Here is a 14234-nt window from a genome sequence, read left to right on the forward strand (position 1 = left end):
TACCCAAGTCTAGGCGCTACCAGATGGCCTTGGTTTAGCAAGCTCCCAAAAGGCTGGTTTGGCCCACACTTCCCTCTTTTCTCTCATTCATTCTCTACCACTGTGGTGGATCCAAGCACTGTTCCCAGGGCCTCAGTTCCCTATAATGGGGTTATATGTCCACCGTCTTTGCCATGTGACTTTACAGTCCCTCCCACTAGAATGGCCCAACTCTACTCCCCCACCTCACGGATACTGAGGTTGGCCATGTGATTCACCTTGGCCAGTGGAATGTCTGCGGAAATGACAACACAGAGGTTATGAGCTAAAGCCTTAAGAGGTTTTGCCCTCCTATGCTACTGTGATCTGCCACGAGATGAGCATGCCCTAGGTAACTGATGCCCCTTCAGCCTGGGTCCCAGGATATGCACATGGGGGACAGACAGGAAGCCAAACAGAAGCCTGTAGTCTAGCCTGGCCAAGCCTAAGTCAACCTAACCATTCCCAACCAACAGATGAGCAAGTGGGAAAATAAATAGTTGTTAAGCAACGAGATCTGGGATTATTTGTTACCCAGCAATATTATTATAGAGCAAAAAAATAATGCAAATGTCGTACGAGCAAATATAAAGGTAAGTTTGCCTGGCACATAGAGACATGCAATAATAAAATATCCATGCCTATTTTAAAGAGCTCATAATTCATTCATCGTTGAAACACACACAGAGCACTCCTACATGAGACACCATGTGAGGCCCACAGGGAGCTGAGCAAAATGAAGCTACAAAGGCAACCTACTCCTGCCTGTGTCCTTTTACTCCAGCAAAACTCCAAGCTTCCTAAATCCTACTGGGGAGAGAGAGCTGTGTCAACAGAGCTTCCATTTGTTTCATTCATTCATTCATTCATTGTCCTGGGTCAAATCACAGAAGGGATGAAATTCAGCATCTCTACAGGTATTGACTGATGGTGGAATTATATTGACTGGTGGTGGAATCTACATCCTTCTACAAATGTACTATTTACTTAAAAGACAGTTAGGAACCAGAAGTTATTTTTTAAAAGATAGAAAGAGCTTTTGAGACCATTCAGAAGATGGATTTCGGCCATATTCCTTCTTACGCTCACCCCCACACAGAGAGTTGTTGGAGGCTCAAACACTTAATGACCTTTGGCACCAAGTCTTTGCAAAGGTCTTTTAAAAGTCTAAACAAATTATATCCACTGGTTTGCCCTTCTTCCCACATTTATCTTCTCCCTCAGAGAACATTAATAGACTCATCAAATATGACTTCTCCATCTATGTGTCATGTATTTTTAAGGGTCCAGTGATATCAGCCTTTCCCAAACCTACGGGGTATAGATGTGGATTAGCTCTGAAAACAAGGAGCGGTTCTAATGATTCCAGCTGGGAATTCACAAAAGGGAAGTGTCAGAATAATAAGATGGCACACATACACACCTTCCCATGCAGACATTGTTGTAAGCACTTTAGACATCCTATATAATAAAAGCGTAATATACAAATCGACCGAACAGCCAAACAGCAGAACAACCATCCAGACGACCATCCAGACAACTATCTGGGACAATGCTATGACACCCACTGGCGCCAGGCCAGCCAAGGCAGGTGTGATGCGATTGGTCCGGGGGACCAGCCATTGCCCCATGATCGGCCCACAGAGGGAGGCCCAGGCCACTGACCGGTGGGCTGCGGCAGGTGGGCAGGGCCTCCTTCTGCGAGGGAAGCCCGGGTCCCAGTTGCTGGAGGGAAGCTGGTGCTGGCAGCCGGGGGGAGGAAGGCCTACTCTTGCACGAATTTCATGCATCAGGCCTCTAGTATGAACTACAACATTAGAGGACATGCCCTGAGTAACTGCTGCCCCTTCAGGGAGCCAGGACTTGGACCCAGAACAGCCAGGCCCTGCAGCCTCTGTAAATCCCAACCTTGCCAGCGACTCTGGGCTTCCTTCCCGCCCTCCTGTTCTCGCTCAGGATCCCCAGGAAAGCGGCACAAAGGAAGGCCGTCCTGCAGCATCCTTTATTTCAAGACTCAGCTTTTCTACAACAAAGCCTGCCGTTTCCCTCAGCAAACCCCGTTAAGCTGCCAACATCCTGCTTCCTCTTGTGGAGCCTACTCACCTCCAAAATCACAGCAAAAGTAGAGCCTCCTCACCTACCAGGGCCCTCGGCCTCCGGAGCACAAGCAAGTTCCAAACCCTGGTGAAAGCTCAGGCCTGGCCTCCAGAAGGACCCAGCAGCTCAGAAGCCCACGCTGCTCTCCTAAATGCTTCAGTCTCTTCTTACCGAGGCCCCCACCCTGTCACTAAGGCCAGAATGAGGGGGAGATGCCAGGGAGGGAGGCATCACCTCTTTCAGTCTAGTCTCTCCCCACACAGCTAGTTTTGCATCTCTAAGGGCTTTGGGCCTCTCTGAATCTTCTACCAGGGGTGGCTGGGGGAGGGGAGAGGTGAGAGTCAAGATTGTCTGGGTCAATGACAAGCTACAAATCTGGCCCAGGCCTCCACCTGGAAATCCAAAGCAAAGCATCTTATTAAAGTCACAGGTTAAGGATCACTCACTCCACAGCTCCTCATTTAGAAGCCCTCGGTGGCGTTAAATGTAAACACTTCCCAAGAATGCTTTAAAACAGAGGGAGGTTTTTATTAAACGACTTAATTGAGGGCCACTTCTCATCATGGAAAGCTTTTAAACAGAGAAATGAGGGGCCTGTGGGTGTTTTCCAGACACTTGTTTTTAAAACCTGCCACGCTGTCCCGGGGCAATGAAGCACAGCTCAAGGCCCCTGCATGTGATACTGCCGATAACTCTTCAGCAGAAATAAAATACCGAGCGAGACCTACTCCCCAGCAGCACCCAGAACCTGGCATGAGAGCTTCATTCCAATATTCATTTCAAGGGTCAGTAGAATCACTGGGTGGAAAAAATAAGGCCGACCACAAAAGACCAAAATAAATGAAGGCATTTTCAAACCTGAAAACAAGACATAACATGGGACCACGGGCCAGAGGGAGCTGAGGCTGGGGTGAATGGTGCTGGTACCTGCTATAACACAGGGCTGAATCTGGAAAACATTACACTGTGAAGGAAGCCAGACACAAAAGGCAACATACTGTGTGATTCCATTTTATGTAAAATATCCAGATCAGTCCATTCCAGCAACAGAAAGGAGACCCGTGGGTGCCAGGGCCCGGGAGAGGGAGGGATGTGAAGTGACCGTGGAATGGGTGCAGGCTTCCTCTGGGATGATGAAGGGTTCTGGAACTTGATAGTGATGATGGTTGTACAATGCAGTGACTGTACTTAATACCACTGAACTGTACTCTTCAAATTGGTTAAACGGGTCAACTTTATGTCATCTATATTTTAAACACAATTTTTTAAAAAAAATTCCTGATACCAGGAACTCCAGAAAAATCCTTTCTCAGCCCCTACCCCAGGAGCAATCCCTTCCACACCTGAGTAAAAATATATATGCTGTAGGCCAAAGTAATAAATAATATTATTTTACTAATAACAACTCCTTGATTAAGCTGAGCTTCCCATGGGCACCGTGTACTTCCCAAGGACACATCACTCCCCCACACCTGTCCTCAGGGAGGTGGTACTGTCACCATGAGCCCCATTCCACAGGTGAGAAGGCCAAAGTGCAAAGAGGTCAAGGAGCTTGCCCAGGGTCACACACAAAGGGAAAGCCAGAGGGTGCATGGGAGGTAGGGTGGCCAGGTGGCTACCCGCTCGCTGCCTCGGAAGCACACACTCTGCAGCAGGAATGTCCTCTGGGCCAGTTCACTACTCTGCCCACGAGAGGATACCCTTTGTCGGCTGAGCGCTGATCCTTCTTTAGTGGCATTCAGTATGTGGCCACTTGTGAACAGGCTTCTCTAAAACACACCTTAGGAATCATACTACCCCTTCACTCGCGCACACAGAGCTCATTTCCCCGTGGGCAGCTTTGTTGTCTTTAGTCCTGGGAACAACATGATAAGATAGGAGGGTGATGTGATTACTTGTCCTTTTACCCAGGCGAGAAGCAAGCTTCACAGTCTGTAACCAGCCTCAGGCTTCTACTCCAGGGCCCCACTCTGCCTTCAGCCTGAGGAGTCGGGTTTAAATACCAGGAGAAGATAAGGGATTTGTTTAGCATATAAGTTATTTATATGCAAATTGCATGTGCTTGTTATATGTAAATAGATGCAAGCAATTACAAATGAAGTCAAGGAGCTTCCCCTGGAGAGGAGAGAGAAAAGTAGCTCTTCTTGGCGGCAGGGACACCTGTGGGGTAATCCAGAAGCATTGATAAAAAGTTAAATTCCTTACACACACACACACACACACACACACACACACACCCTACTTAAGAAAGGAGGGCCCTTTGTCACCGGCCAACAGCTCCATTAGATGAAAGATGTTAAAAACAGCCAGCACTGTTCCAGGTCCCACTGCCGAGGCCCTCGGCCTTGGCACTATTGGGCATCTGGGGCTAGACTGTTTGCTGTGGGGCTGCCCTGCACACGGGAAGCAGCTTTCCGGGCCTCCACCAACGAGATGCCAGTAGCCGCCACCACCCTCAGTCATGACAACCAAGAATGTGTCCCCCAGTGAGAGCCACTATACTATGTCAGAGGTGTGGCCCCAATACTCTATAATAAGCACTACATCCCCATTTTACAGATGAGGAAACAAACCCGAAATGGAAGAGGAACCGGCCCAAATCACCCCACTCTAGTGCTGGGCAAATGTGGCTTCCAATCCGAGTAGTTGAGACCCCAACACTCTTACCCCATGGCGTGAAGAAAGAATGAGAACACGAAAGAGAACTACTAGTTTCTACCAACTGGTGTATTTCTTTTTTTAAAGAATTTATTTATTTATTTAACAGATTTGATATTTTTTACAGAGAGGAAGGGAGAGAGAGGGAGAGAGAGTTAGAAACATGGATGAGAGAGAAACATCAATCAGCTGCCTCCTGCACACCCCCTACTGGGGATGTGCCCACAACCAAGGTACATGCCCTTGACCGGAATCAAACCTGGGACCCTTCAGTCTGCAGGCCGACGCTCTATCCACTGAGCCAAACTGGTTAGGACACCAACTGGTGTATTTCAACGTTACACGGGACCTGGCCCTAGGCAAATGGATGGCGGGTACTTGAACCCTCCAATGACATGTGGTCCTTAACTCCAAAGAAAACATGCCCTGCTGGCTCTGCTGGCAAAAACAGGCCCCACAATGCCTGGAAGTCTGAAAGGACTCCTTTCCTCACAATAATCTGCAGGCTGGGGGTCTGCGAGCCCTTCACCTAATAAATGCATTAAACACAAACACACACTGGCCATGAGAACTTGAAATACACTTTTGAAAACATGCTTTTATCAAGAATTCTCTGGTTGTTTTTCTTAGCACTCGTCGTTTTGCTGTTTAGAAATCTCTGTGGCAGCCAGAGAGAGACAGCTAGACGAAATACAAGCATGTCCAGTTTCAAAAGGCCCGCTGACTTCCATCCTTCCTTCCACAAAGCTTTGCCGAGCACCCACTTTCTGCTAGACCCAGGGGAGCAAGGTCAGTGGAGAGCTCGGTCCTCTTGCTAGGTTTACAGGTAGGGGGGAGTCCAGGCCTGTACCAAAGGGCACCGATGGGGTTCTAATTGCTGAGATAAAGGCACTGACAAGCAGTCAATAATCTGTGGAAGAAATGAATGAGAGGGTGAACTGAGAGAATGAATGAAGAGCCAGGGCAGCACCAGAGCTCCGGGTGCAGAGAGCCAGCTAAGTCGTTAACAGCACAGCTCCGGGCCAGACAAGTGTGAACACTTGGTAGCTGCACAACTCTGACAAGCTACTCAATGTTCTCACGGCCTTGCTTCCCTCGCCTGTAAAATGGGTTCATGATTAGAGTTGCTAGGGTAACTCTCTCAGCAGGGCTGGAGGTAAGTGCCCTAGTTGTTCTCAACCTTTCTAATGCCGCGACCCTTTAATACAGTTCCTCATGTTGTGGTGACCCCCAACCAGAAAATTATTTTCGTTGCTACTTCCTAACTGTAATTTTGCTACTGTTAATGAATCGTAATGTAAATATCTGTGTTTTCCGATGGTCTTAGGCGACACAGGTTGAGAACCGCTGCTGTAGAGCCTAAGACCATGTTTTGTACGCCACCCGGCTGCCTCACACCCAGAAAGCTGGACTCATTGCAGGTGCCCAGACCTGCAGTGCCAGGTGGCCATGCCCTGAGCAGAATGAACATGAAGAACCAGGTAAGCAGTAGCTCTAATCCCCCCCACACACACTCTATTTCCTCTCTCCCACCCTACACCCCACCCCACCAACCACCCACTCACCCATCCCCCTACCCTCCACCAAAAAAAATTAAAATTAAGAAAACCTTGCAGGTGGCCCAGGGCAGTGCAGACAGAGCTGAGCTGAACTGGCTGCAACTGGAACAAAGGTACTCCAGCCCCAAACCTGAAACTCACAAGTCAAAGAAATCTTAAGTTTGGTAAACTCCACCCTGCAAGTCCCTTTGCAAACTATTCTCTCGGTTATCTCTCCCTTCATTCTTTCTCTATCAGTTCCTCCCCAACTCCTAAAGCTTTCACTGTAATCACCACTCTCAGCAAACTTTCCAGGTTTTTGAGATTTGATTAGGGCTAGGAGAGAAGCTGACCAACTTTTCAGCTGCCGCTGTGTAATGCTGAGTAAGCCACTGTTTTTAATAAGGGGAATAAAAGTCTCACAGGCAAAAATGGTGACGAATCAAATATTATTTTTTAAACGATTAATTCAGCTACAATGAAGCTCAACGATAGCTCATAAGATATACTAGAACCTCTTTGTGACTTCAAAACTAGGTCATTTCTTTTTCCTTTGTAATAAAATCAAAAGACAGCAGCTATTTAGAGTCTGAAACCCTGAGCTGGAATTCCCAAACTCCCACTTAGTCTGGGCTGAAACCTCACCAGGGTCCCCTCCTGGAAAACCAGACTAGCACCACTGCCGTGCCACGGGATCCCCGGGCGAGGTCATGGACACAGGAGGTCCTCTTCCCTGCATGGACCCCAAATTTTCAAAGGAAAAGAGAATGCTGTTTCAAATGCTATCAAATACAAGGAGAGAGAGTCAGGGGAAGTCAGATGTAAAAGCCAAGAAAATGATTGAAGTCAAAACCAGAAAGTCTTGGTCATCTTGTCTCAATCCTCCAGCAAAGAGATAAGCAACAGCGAAAGATTGTTAATAATAAAGGGCCTTTATAGACAAAAAAACAACAACAACCTAAACTAAACATCCACAGCCCTAACCATTATGGACTCTCCCTAAGGCAAGCAGGGACCGCTGTGATTGGGTGGCTGGGAAGATACGCCACCCTCGAACAAAGAAACTGGCAGATAGTCCCCATGCAGGACATACGCCCGGTGCTCTAATCCCAAACACTCCAACTCCATGACGACCCTCCACGGCGTCCCGTGGAAATGTTCCCTGGCACTGACCCTCCTCAGGTGAGCTGAGCCCACCGTGGTAAGGAACACCCACTCAGTGAGCCTGTCTTAAACTCATCCTGGCTAATTATAGTTCCACTCGGCCTGGGAGCCCTTCCCACCTGTAATTTTAAGAGCTTGAGGTAATTACTATGCAGCACAGTTTTGTTTTTGTCTCAAGTACCCCATAAATAGGAACTGGATGTGCACAGCGTGGTTTTGCTCCACCATGCTCAACAGTGAATTTTGTTTTTAATCACTTACCCAACAACCAATTACCTACAGAAACTCAGAGGTTTGCAGAGCTTGAAGAAATATGGAGCTAATGTCTCTCTAACCTAGGATTTGGGATCTATTCAGAGCCTTTCTGAACAGCTTACTCTACCCTATTTAAAAACAAAACAAAAAAAAACAGCCCTAGCTGGTTTGGCTCAGTGAATAGAGCATCGGCCTGCAGACTGAAGGGTCCCAGGTTCAGTTCCAGTCAAGGGCACATGCCCAGGCTGTGGGCTCCATCCCCAGTGTGTGGCGTGCAGGAGGCAGCCGATCAATGAGTCTCTCTCATCATTGATGTTTCTATCTCTCTCTCCCTCTTCCTTCCTCTCTGAAATCAAGAAAAAATAAATTAATTAAAGAAAGAGAGAAAGAAAGAAAGAAAGAAAGAAAAGAAAAGAAAGAAAGGAAGGAAGGAAGAAAGGAAGGAAGGAAGGAAGGAAGGAAGAAAAGTGGGACTTCATAAAATTTCCCTTGGGATGACAAGCCCACATCCTCAAGTGGAGGAAAACAGTAAGTGAACCCAGACCTAAGGCACTGAAAATTCAATTTCTCAATCAACTCTGCTGAAGAGGAATAAGGAGCAGTGGGAGAACTCAGCTTTTCATTCCGACAGACCCAAGCTCTGTTGACCCTCAACCCTGCCACTTCTGACCTATGAGCTGCCACAAGATCCAGTTTGTCTTTGAGCCTCAGTTTCCTCCTCTGTAAAGCGAGGCCACTGCCACCTGCCTCTCAGGAGCACTCGGATTCAGAGAATGGAAAACAGGCGCTGAGCATACTACCTGGCACTTGGAAGGCAGTCAATGAACAAAGGGTAACGACTCTTCTAACCCTGGGGTTATTAGCCCTGTGGCTTGGCTATTTGGAAACCACCTTCCCAAGGGAAAAACAGTGTGAAGTCCAGTTTTCAGTCTTTCGAAGGAGACCTGAGCGGAAGTGACAACAGTAGGATAGAGAGCGAATGTCCGCCCCTGCTAACTAATAAACCTATTCTGCCAGTTACCATTTGCCAAAGATAGATCCAGCCACATTCTCCACCAGTTGGCCACCCCCGGGGAATATACCCTTGCACAACTTGGTTAAGTACATACCCCTTGAGCAAAATGCACCTGCCTGAATCTTTCTTCACTCCCCACTTCTGGGAGTGATCTGGGCCCGCACCCTTCCCTCTCCTCTGTCAGAAAAGTATCTGAAATCGGTCATGTGAAACTTGGAGGGACTTAAATTCTAACTTAAACTGGAGTGAAGTTTTTCTTGCACCAATGAACTGAGTAGGTGCCTATCCAGGGGAGGCTAGCCAGGTGGTACCTGGCTACCCGCACGGCTCTCTGTGTTCATCTTTATTCTACGAGTTCCCAACACACTGTAACCCACCCAACTGCAAGCTCGGGGGGGGGGGGGTGGTCAGGGACTGTTACCCTGTTTTCCAAGAAGTCCTGGAGGAATACAGAGCTCTGGGAGGAGTGGGGACTTTGTAAGAATTTGCTAAATGAGTGAATAAAAAAAAAAAATGAAACAACAAAAACTTAGTGCAGATTTAAAATGAAGCACTGTCTCTCTCCCAGGGATAGCGGTTTGGGGGATAACAGTGCGCTAAGAAAGATGGTAAGGGGGAACTGAAAACTCCAATGAGCTTACCCTATGTGAAAGCAAAACGACCCTGGTGCTATTCCCATTTCCCCACGACCCCCCATTTTCAGGGTTTTCATGTCACAACTTGTTTCTTGATAAGAGCAATGTCACATGACAGAATAAAGTAAGCACTTGGTCATTCAGGGAAAATTACTCAATTTTCAATTGCCCTTGAACTTTGTTTTTCTCCTGTGATGCCAACCTCTCAGCCATTCCAATGCCCTTTAGTGCCAGGGTCAGGGGAGGAACAGAAAGGAAAAGCACAATATCAGTTGTGTGTGTGTGTGTATGTGTGTGTTTAAAAGGTCAATAGCATCTCTTAAATAAATGGGTTTCAAGGGGAGAGGGAGTTAAGGAGGCCATTAAATTTCTTGAACCACCCATTGGTACAACATATTAACTGTCTCTACTGGAAGAAAAAAAAAGGAAGCCAATAGGACAGTCTATTCTTAACAGGAATCAAAGCTCACCCTTCTGAGTGCTGTCTTCCCTTCCGCTAAATGGAGAGGCCCTCACTAACTTTTTTTTTTCTTCGCTTACATTCGTCTAAATCACTTTAGAAGTTTACTAGTAGAGCTGCTACCCCGAAGAGAGAAATGTTCCAATAAATCTTTTTAGGTCCATAGTTACTTACACTTTTTCTTTCTTTCTTTACAAAATGTACTATTATATTCATAGTGTGACCATTGCTGTTCGGGTGCAGCTTTTCAGACACCAAAGAGTTCGATAGCATCCTCAAATAAACATTTCCCCCTCAAAAGGAGATAAGATTAGCAAGTTAACAAACTATTCGATAACAGTTTCATGTTGTTGGCCTGGGGGGGGAGGGATGCAGGAAAACACTTTCCATATGGTCTTGTTCCCCAAAGGTTGAGGGCTGGGGTCAGGGGCCACCCTGTGAGAGCATGCACTCCACATAACCTCCCTTCTCAGGCCAAGACAATTAAGAGGGCTCCTACAGTGGCCCCACTCTCAGCAACTGCATGCAGCCATAGGAGCAGGGCATGGCAGCGGAAGCTGGGAAAAGAGAAAAACCAACTCCACAATCTTTATTTTTCAAGAAAAATAAATATTCTTTTGACTCATGTTAGGAACTAGAAGTGAACACAAATGTTCCTCCCCGCTGGAGGGCATTCTTTTGAAAGTATTCCATCCCACTTTACTAATAATGCAATATGGAGGGCCAGCACCGAAGAAAAAGTTAAATCCAACCATTTGTGGCCAGGTGGCAGCACCCAGGTGGGAATCTAATACAAACATCCTACTTGGGCACAACAGTAAAGTAACCAAAATCCCAAGAGACTGTCACAATAATAACACTGACACTGAAAACACAGTTTCTTAATAAAATATATAATTAAACCATATACGTGTGTGTGTGTGTATGTTCAATTTTTTGTTAATCTTATTTCACTACCATTTTTGAGATCATCTGAAAAGTGGCTGAAGTCGCACCTCAGATGTGCCATACTACTTACTGTGAGGCACTAAGTCCCAAGCTCAAGTTAGTCTACCAATAAGAAACAGACACTGTGTTGTATCTGCTGGGTGTGATCACACATTGGGAATAAAGCTCAGCCACAAATGCGCACACCTTAACACAATATCAACCTTACGGACCTTGTTAGCTTGCTTTCTTGAAGGAAAATTCTCCACATTTATGCAAAATCATTATCTGTCTCCAAAAGCTGGGTTCTGGAAGTATATTTCCTCCTTTTAATCTGAAATCCTTTCCAAATAGGACAAGTCAAACTCTTACTTAGTTTTCTCTGAATAAGACCACCCGTGTGATAACCTTGACCCTCCCAAGGACTTCATGGCTTCCATCCCCACACTCCCGCCTGCAGGGCAGACAGTGCCCAGGTGCACGTTTACTGTAAACAGAGAGGAGAAACAAAGGGAACTCCAGGGGCCAGCGGGGTCTGCGGTCTAAGGTTGGAAGGCACCAGCCACCAGGCTGTCCAGTGCCTGACGGGAGCCAGGATGCCGGATCAGGGAGCAAGTCTGAAGGAAGGGAAGAGAGAGAAGTGCCCGTGATGAGTCCTGCGTTGGGACTCACCTAGTTCAGGCAGCGGCTGTGGGAGCAAGCCCCAGGGCAGAGCTGCTCAAAGGTGGCGGCGCCTCACAATCACCTGGCTGTGTGAACTCCACTGCCCGGGCTGCTCCCCGGCCCACCTGAGTCCGATTTCTAGAGGTGGGACCTAGACACCAGAATCTGTAAGAACCCACTAGACGCGCAGCCAGGTCTGAGAACCCCCAACGTGTTTGAGCGGAGTCGGAAAGGCGATGCTTCCTTGGGGTGAGGGGGTACACACATATGTACAAAGGTTTTTAAAATTCCGTGTAACTAACTCCAATATGACAGCCAAGCACCTGTCTACAGGCCAAACAGTGATGCAACTTGGAAAAGTCCCTTGGAAAGCTAGGATATTGCTGCAAGAGAGGCGGGGCGCTGGGGGTCTACCTGCCGGGGCAGGGAAGGCCAGGGAAAGGGGTCCCCTTTCTTTTTCAGGGAGCACCCCGGGAAATGAAATAAAACAGGGCAGGACAGGGGCTGGGCGCTCCGTGTGGCTCCCAGAGGAACCGCGGCTTCCTCCGAGCTGTCACTCGGGCCCGAGGGTCCAGGTAGGGGTGCGAAGGCTGCCAATCCCTCTGCACTGGAGGGGGGTGCTGAGAGCCTCCTCCTACCCCCAGCCCCGCCGCGGTGCCCCCCGGACCCCGCCATGTGTTCCGCACGCCTCCCGGCGGGGCGCCGCGGGCGCCAGGAGCGCACCTTCCCGCCGGGGACCCGCGCCTGCGGCGGGCGCAGCGCTGCTCCGGGAGACGCGGGCTGAGCGCGGCGCACCTGGCACAGCCCGAGCCGCCCCGGGCGCCGCGGCCCTCGGAGACACCTCGCCCCTCGGGTCCCGGTGGGCGCACCCACCCGGCCCGGCTCCCGCGTTGGCTCACTTACCGCCGCCGCCGCCGCCACCGGGTCCCGCTCCCGCCGCAGCCAGCACAGCCCGGCCGAGTGCAGGGGCCGCCGCGCCGCCGGGAGGCCCGGGCAGCCGGCCACGCCCCCGCCGCCCGCCCCGGGGAGGAGGGGCAGGGGGCCGGGCGGGGCCAGACCCGCCCCAGCGGCCGCCGGCCTCGCGGCCCGAGCCGGGTAGCGAGGGGCCCGACGCCCCTTCCAGGGCAGGCCGCCCCACGCCCTCCTGCCGCCCGCCCGGCCCTCCCCTCCCCGGGCCGCCGCTCCCCTCGCGCCGCCCCCCGCCCTGCGCCCCTCGGGCACCCTCCACCACCCTCCTGGGCTGGACCGCGCGCGCCCTCCCTCCGCCCCTCGCCAGCACCTCTCCCCCCACACTCAGGCCTCACACTCCTCTCCGGCACCGCTTTGTCCTCACCCTTCCCCAGATCGGAATGTCCTCCACCGACCCCTCCCCGCCAGCAGCGGGTGTTTTTCTCCCCCAAGCCTGCCTTGCCAAATTCCCCATCTCCGGGAAGCCTTCCCTATTGCGCACCCCACCCCCTTGTCCCACCCCCACAGCCTCTGAGCCCAGTTTTTGCCTTACCCTTCCGTGCAGACTTTTTCTCCCCAACTAGTGAGAAACTTAAGGTATAACTTTTCTTCTACCGCAATTAAATCTACAAATACTTACTGAGCACCTACTATGTCTAGACACTGGTGGAGAGCTCCAAAATTATAGTGGCCACCTACAATCTAATGGTAATAAATGTCTGTGCCTGTTAGGAAGGCAGGGACTGAGGCCCAAGGCCACCCCGCTGTGGTAGTGGGAGCTGGGAGTAGAAGCCAGATCCCTGGTATCTGGGTTAGGCCCATTCCGATGGAAACTGCGGGATACCGCTGACCCGCTGTCAGAGCTTGTGCAATAAAAAACGTTTTCTTTTCACTTGTGGAATGGAGAGCAGGATACCTACCCCACCGTGTTGTGAAGATTGCCTGAAAAAAAAAAAAAGTCACATAACCCGTACTTAATAAGTAAATGTTTGCCAACTGAGTGAGTGAAATCGACATTTGAAAATTCAATAATTTAAAATAACAATGTAAAGACTTTAAAACATAATAGTAAAAGGGAGAAAATATTTGCAAATCATATATCTGAAGAAGGATTAATATACAAATTATATAAAGAACTCATACAACTCAATGTCAAAAAAACAAATGCTCCCACTTAAAAATGGGCATAGGACTGGAACGGATAGTTTCCAAAGATGGCCAACAAGTACATGAAAAGGTGCTAAACATCATTAATCATCAGGAAGTGCAAACGAAAACCACAGTGAGATAGCACCTCACACCTATTAGAATGGCTATTACCAAAAGACCGGAAAAGTAACGAGTGTTAGGGAGGCTGCAGAGAAAAGGGAGCCCTTGCGCACTGTTGGTGGGAACGTAAATTGGTGCAGTCACTATGAAAAACACTATGGAGTTTCCTAAAAACATTAAAAATAGAAATATCGTATGATCCAGCAATTCCACTTCTGGATATTTATCCAAAGAAAGCAAAACACTAACTCAAAAATATGTGTGCACCCCCATGTTCATTGCAGCATTACTTACAATAGCCAAGATAAGGAAGCAACCTGAGTGTCCATCAGTGGATGAATGGATAAAAAATGGAATATGTGTAATGGTATATTATTCAGCCATTTAAAAAAGGGAAATCTTGCCATTTGGGACATGAATAGACATTGAGAGTATTATGATAAGTGAAATAAGTCAGACAGAGAATGAAAAATACCATATGATCTCATTTATATGTGGAATCTAAAAAACAAACAAATGATAAAAGCTCATCGATACAGAGAACAGATTAGCAGATGCCAGAGGTAAGGATGGGGGTAGGAGAAATG

At 48.7% G+C, this 14234-nt stretch overlaps 1 protein-coding gene across 1 annotated transcript in view; it reads right to left on the reverse strand.

Moving 5' to 3' along the window:
* CGNL1 (cingulin like 1) overlaps window positions 1-12370 on the reverse strand; it is a 149607-nt gene extending 137237 nt beyond the window's left edge. The window contains exon 1 of the mRNA XM_054716199.1: window positions 12334-12370. The gene's annotated coding sequence lies outside the window, so the exon portion shown is untranslated. The remainder of the gene's footprint in view (window positions 1-12333) is intronic.
* Window positions 12371-14234: the final 1864 nt, after the last annotated feature.

Source organism: Eptesicus fuscus, chromosome 5, assembly GCF_027574615.1.
Source record: "Eptesicus fuscus isolate TK198812 chromosome 5, DD_ASM_mEF_20220401, whole genome shotgun sequence".
NCBI classification, from domain to species: Eukaryota; Metazoa; Chordata; class Mammalia; order Chiroptera; family Vespertilionidae; genus Eptesicus; species Eptesicus fuscus.